Source organism: Mastigoproctus giganteus, chromosome 14 (genome assembly GCF_048544385.1).
Source record: "Mastigoproctus giganteus isolate SK-2022 chromosome 14, ASM4854438v1, whole genome shotgun sequence".
Taxonomy (NCBI): domain Eukaryota; kingdom Metazoa; phylum Arthropoda; class Arachnida; order Uropygi; family Thelyphonidae; genus Mastigoproctus; species Mastigoproctus giganteus.
Genome location: NC_143588.1, coordinates 89,113,473 through 89,119,842, shown reverse-complemented (window position 1 = coordinate 89,119,842; position 6,370 = coordinate 89,113,473). Strand labels below are relative to the sequence as shown.

General features: G+C 36.0%; 1 protein-coding gene across 1 annotated transcript in view; it reads right to left on the bottom strand.

Moving 5' to 3' along the window:
- Positions 1-6,370, bottom strand: part of LOC150075330 (transcription termination factor, mitochondrial-like) — a 29,324-nt gene continuing 22,954 nt past the window's right edge. The window contains exon 3 of the mRNA XM_090388449.1: positions 1-73. The gene's annotated coding sequence lies outside the window, so the exon portion shown is untranslated. The remainder of the gene's footprint in view (positions 74-6,370) is intronic.

Below are 6,370 nucleotides of genomic sequence, written 5' to 3'. Positions count from 1 at the left end.
TGGTCAACAGTGAGCAGATCAAGAGGTATTCCCAATGGGCTCTGGTCCACCTTCTACTGTAGTGGTGTCCAAACTTTTCCCGTACAGGGGCCATATTCAAAAAAAAAAATTCAAAGTTAGATTTCTTTATTGTGTTACATTTTCCCTATCTTGTTGCTTCTAAAAGTAAAATTAAAAATATTCGAAAATTTTACTAAGTACAATACACAATCACATTTACTAAACAAAACATTTAATGAAAAATTTTTTGATAATTAACAAAATTTAAAATGCTGATTTAGTTCACTTTCTGGGCAGGCCGTAGGTTGGACACCACTGTGAATCAACTGTAAGCACCCCGTTCGAGAATTAGAAGGGAGTGATTTTCTTTTACCCCGACGAATAATAATCATCTGTTGTTTTGCGGAAGTGCATTATCCACATTTTTCTGTATGGTCACAGTACCTGAATATCCCAATGACACTGACATTTTGGACAGTTTCAAAAAAAAAAAAAAAAAGAAAGAAAAATATCAAATTTAAGAACAAGCAACAATACCAATTACGAGAGAAGGAAAACGAGGACAACGAAGGTATTAAACCTTCTAAACACGAAATGTTGGCATTTGGTGAGAATAAAGTTAGAAAATTGTCAATCAGGTTACATGAAAGAGATACAATTCGTGGATTTCAGGAATACCTAATTGAAAAGATGGTTTCGGAAGAATTGAAGCATTTGAGTACGATACCAATTTCATCGAGTGAATGTGAATGAGGATTTTCGTAAATGAATCTGATCGCCAGCTCAACCAGAGCTTCATTAATGACAAAAACAGTTTCTTCATACTGTTTCTTAAAATTGTAGGCCCACCGCTGACCTGCTTCGATTCAGCAAAATGTCGATTCGTATCTGCTTCGGAAACGTCATTCAGCAAGAGATACACAAAGAGGAAGAAAAGAAGACGGCATAGGGTGTCAGATGAAAACTTAATAAAAATTTGGAATATTCTACAAAAACTTTATTATAAAATTATTTTTACTTATTATTTTTAGGGTCCATAGTCTAACAAAGGGCCCTTATAATTTGTCTGAGAAATGGGGGGGGAGTAAATGTGGGGGAACATAAAATGTTGACAACCTATAGCTTATTATACACTTGAATAATAAATTATATACTTGAATAATAAATTTATGCTCAATAAACCGTGTTAATATATTAAATCTGTTGTTCTTATTCCAAAAACATTATTACTAAAGTAACAATATCAGGAAAACAAAATTTTAGAGTACTTTTCATATCCTTTTGATTTTAAACTTTTCCTGATAGCAAAGAATGAGTACTGGCACCTATTTTTTCACAAAAAAAAAGCACTGGATATAAAACTTTGGCCCTTAGTTGATGATAACCAATGTCGAGCCATAGTTTTATAATAGTGCTGTATTGTAAACACATCTTTGATGTCAATAACTTTTAACGATTCTATAAGACCTATATTCATGTCTTCTCTTTTTTCCAAAATTGGACTCGTAAACTTTCCCTCTATTCATTTCTTTAGACATTCTAGACTGCCTTGATCCATAGGCTGGATCAAAGGTGTTGTGTTTGTTAGTAAAAATCTGGCCTTTGTTTCCTTCTTTAAGTTAACAAAAGATATAAATTTGTGGGGGGGGAACATTCTTTGAATAATGCAGAGTCCATCCATGCTGATTTTTGAAAGTGGTAGTAAACAGGGTAAAGATGGGCAATTTATATTTTTAAAAGTTTTAGAATTAGTTGATTCACCAACAAAAAAAGCAGATTTAGGAGTTCCAGTTGCATTGCTTGCTTTAGGCAGCTACTGGGATTCTCTCTCTCTCTCTCTCTCTCTCTCTCTCTCTCTCTCTCTCTCTCTCTCTCTCTCTCTCTCTCTCTCTCTCTCTCGACTTCTTGCATTTTTTGATGGCAAAATGTTGCTACAGGCTCTGCTATTTTGCAAATCAATTTTGTTGATGGCAAAATCGCAGATATATACAACTCTATAATACAGACAAAACAGATCTAATATATAATTGTATCTGTTTTGTCTGCATTACAGAGTTGTTCTGTTGATGATGGCTAAATCATCTGCAAATTTTTGAGCAGCTGGGTGAATAATCTATCCCTTCCAGTACATATCATGGGATTTTTTTCTAATGTCCAAGCCATATGTCACTTGTTGTGAACTTTTCTGCACCATAAATCTCTTGATATAAATCCAAGGTCTTCCTTTTAATGCAGCTTTTAGGGTTTGATGACTGAAGTTCTATGTTATCTTTCTGATGTATTACCCTTTGACATGACTGTGCAATCTTTGTGTAACAGTATTATTACATACAATATTAAATATTGTATGTAATGCAGTAATGCAACTGTTATCTTTTATAATGTTACATTTTTTGTATTTTTTTTTTTTTTGGAATTGTAAATAGAATGATCAGTTGACATGTGTAAATACTGTCATTGTGGTTTATGGAACACAATAATAAGAATGTACCTTTTCATAATTAAATAAATATGCAAAATAAAAAAATAAGTTGAGGTAACTTAAACTTAAATTACGTGGCACCCCTGGAATGTTGTTGCGCCACCTCGTTGAAAACCCCTGGGTTACCCTAACCACACAAAATGATATGTGAACTCAGACCTACTTTTTGTAAGGTCTTGTTTTCAGGTGGATTTTGCAGCTTGTTTCTGCACAGTTTGTTTGGCATAGAAGGAATATAAACTTTTATTATTGATCTTTGACCAAGTCCAGAGGTGTCAGATTTGGCAATCTGGGAGGCCATGCATGTTGACTCCATAACCAATCCATCATTCAGCAGTTTCTTGTTCAGGAATCCTGCTGCTGCAGTCTAGCTGTCTCATCCATATCCATAAATTGTGAGTATTCCTGTCTTCTCAATTTTTCTGTTTTCTGTTCTCATAAAAGTTCCCTGTTTTGCTGGACAAAAAAAACCTAAATTTCTCGGAGAGAGAACCTTGCTGTCCTCACCTGAGACTGACTAACTCAACCATGGATTAAAAAAAGCTCATAAAAGTTCCCTGCATCACTGACAAGACTCATAATGTGGAAGGCACAGATTATAACTACAATGCTACCTGTGAAGACATTGTCTGGGTAAATAATGTTGTGCGCACATGGTTTACAGTAATATCCAGTCATTCTCTATGAGAGGACTTATGGGTGGTTAATGACAGTAATCAGGGTAAGCTACTGCAACAAGATCTAGAAAAATTAGGCAGATAGGCTGAGAAATGGCATATGAAGTTTAACAGTGACAAGTGCAAAGTACTGTATATGGGTGGCAGTTATCCCAAATTAATGTACCAGCTGTGTGGTATTACATGCAGGGTAGAGGAAAATGAAAAAGACCTTGGGATATTTGTGCAGTCAGATAAGAAGTTCTCACAGCAGTGTAGACAGGCTGCCAGGACAGCTCACGGGGTTGTCAAAGATATACAGGAACTTTGCTATAGGGATAAGGAAATGATTATCCCATTGTACAAAATAATGGTTAGGCCACATCTTGAGTACTGCATATAGGAGGCTTAATTTTAGGAATGATGTAGATCTGCTGGAATGGGTGCAGAGAAGGGCAAAAGGGATTAATGAAGGGAAAAAAAGGGGTGGTCTTACCAAGAAAGACTTCAGCACTTCTGCAAATTGCAGTGTCTGGAGACTAGGCACCTAAGAGCAAAGTGTTTAAGGCTTTGGATTGAGCAAGCTTAATGCCTGCCGATGACATTGTTGCTCAGACTACACATTTGAAAGGTCATAAATCCAAATTGAGGAAGGACAGATGCACAGAAGTTTGTCTTCAGTGGTGGGTGGGTGGTGAATTGTTGGAACAAACTTCCATCTCAGAAAACTGCCACTATAACCTAGATGAAGGGTACAATACATGACTTTACCAACCTTGATTATATTCCAGGATGACCACATAAGATTAGACAAGGTAGACAACAACAGCAGTACTCCATTTCCTGGGTTACACTCAGTGACCATCTGGGTAGAGATTCATTTCATTTAGGTAATGAATGTGTACAGTCAAAAAGAGGGAGGAAAACTTTTTGCACAATGTTTGCTAAATGTTTTATCAATAATAATAAATAATTAATATTATCATATTATCATGATCTCATAAATGTGAATACTGACATTAATATCTAATGAGGATATAGTTTGTCTATATCCCCATTAGATCTATTTTGGTGCATAAGTGCTAAATACCAAAGCAACAAAAAATACCAAGGCATCAACCAGTATAGTGTTTAAATTTCATGTATTCTGTGGTCAATTTGCGTGTTTTCTGAAAGAAAAACTAGAGAAAATTCCTTATTCACGGAATTTAAACATAAGGGTTTTGTATAGGGAAACATAAAATTTTGAAGATATTAGGAGTCTTATTGACTCTGTCAAAAGTTGGTTGTTGTTGTTGTTATTTTGGTTTTAGGAGCATTAGCAACTAAGGCCATATTTCTCCGGGGATATGCGGTGGTCATTCCCTGACCTTTCTGCATCCTCCGTATTTGATGGTGACGGGCTCGAACCTTAAATCTAATCAAGAAGCGGTCTAATCAAGAAGCATGCGCTATGCACTGCTCCTTCCCACCTGGCTACGGAGGCGCCTCAAAAGTTGGGAGACAATACCTACTATGTCATCATTAAAGAATAATTAAGGAAACAATACACTAATACTGATTTCTGGATTAAGGTATACAATTAGGTAAAGACAACATATACTGGTTTTTTTCCAAGATATTGAAAAATCTTTTGCCATATTTCAACCTTCAGCCAATAGTGGAAACCAAAACATCTATTAAACCTGTAACTTGAGCATTCATTATGTCATTATGCAATGTTATCTAAATGATTTTCTCATAATGTTCAGAATATATATTCCAAAATTGGAATATAACCTTGACAGAAATGCATAAGCAGGCCACTTATGCACTCCTGCCAAGAAAATATGTGAACTCCTTGCAAATAAATACACTTACACTTGTAATTTAGAAGCATTATTTGCAAATTTCTCTACACTATCTCTCTGGAATACAAAAATTTTTATTTAAAAGACTGCCAGTTAAAATTGGTCAACTGACAAGCAGTAGTAATGTTGTCAGTAATGCTTCACATGACCGTGAAAATTCATAAAAAATATGATTAACTTTTATTATTATTAATTTCTCTCATTTATTTTCATTCGATTTTTTTAAGTTTGGCAGATAATTAACGAATCATTTTTAATTCAGTAAAAAAGCTAAAAAAAATTTTATAAAAATTAAAAAAGTGCCTCACAGATGTCATGTGAGAATATTTTTAAAATTGAAGTCATGAGTGATGCAAGTTAATTTAAGGCAAATTAATTTATTAAAGTATAAATGACTGTCTTTCATGATATCTTGTAATACTAGTAGTGTCCATAATGGTCATTTCAGTCAGCTACCTTGTCAACCAATTGTTGTATAGACCAGTTGTCCTGTCAACCACCATTGTGTGGACAGGGAAATTGGTCTGTCATAAATCATTAAGGATTATACTCTAAATACATTAAGAAATTATATTTCACCGCTACCATTAATATCTGGACACCCTTCCATCAATAGCTGATCACATCGTACCCAAACACCATGTGTCAGACACTACTATAAATATGCTCATAGGCCTTCACAAAAACAGTAGCACAACTGTGAATGCATGATGACATGACCAACAGGTATGACTTCCAGAAGAGAATGATACTAGGGTGCTACATAAGAAATCAGCCTGTACATTTCAGTGGCACTGAAGAGCTCTAGGTCAACAACTGGCATGTGATCTACAAGTGGAAGCAGACTGGTGCTGAAACCATCATGAAATGACCCAGAAAACCTCTGAAGCTGAGCATATGATAGGAAAGCCCTGCCAAGAATCATCCACTTGAAATGCAGGTTGAAGCTGTCGCAGCACACACACACACACACACACACACACACACACACACACACACACACACACACACACACACACACACACACACACACACACACACACACAGGCCCTCAGTGAGACAATTGGAACACATGTCAGCACTAATGCAGTGTGCTGCTTAATATGAGGTTATGCAGCTACTATTCACTCTGACGATGCCAGACAATCTAGCTTGGTGTAAGACCAGTCATTTTTGGACTGTAAAACAATGGAAAGCTCTGCTTTGGAGTGATGAGTCACAGTACATGGTTAATCAGTTCAACTGTTGTGCCTGGGTATTGCAGGTGCCCAGAAAACTGCCAGACTGCATCATCCCAACAATGAAGTTTAGCAGAGGCAGAATGATGGTCTGGGGCCATTTTTCATGGTTTGGCCTGTGACCATTGGTTGTTATTGGACTAC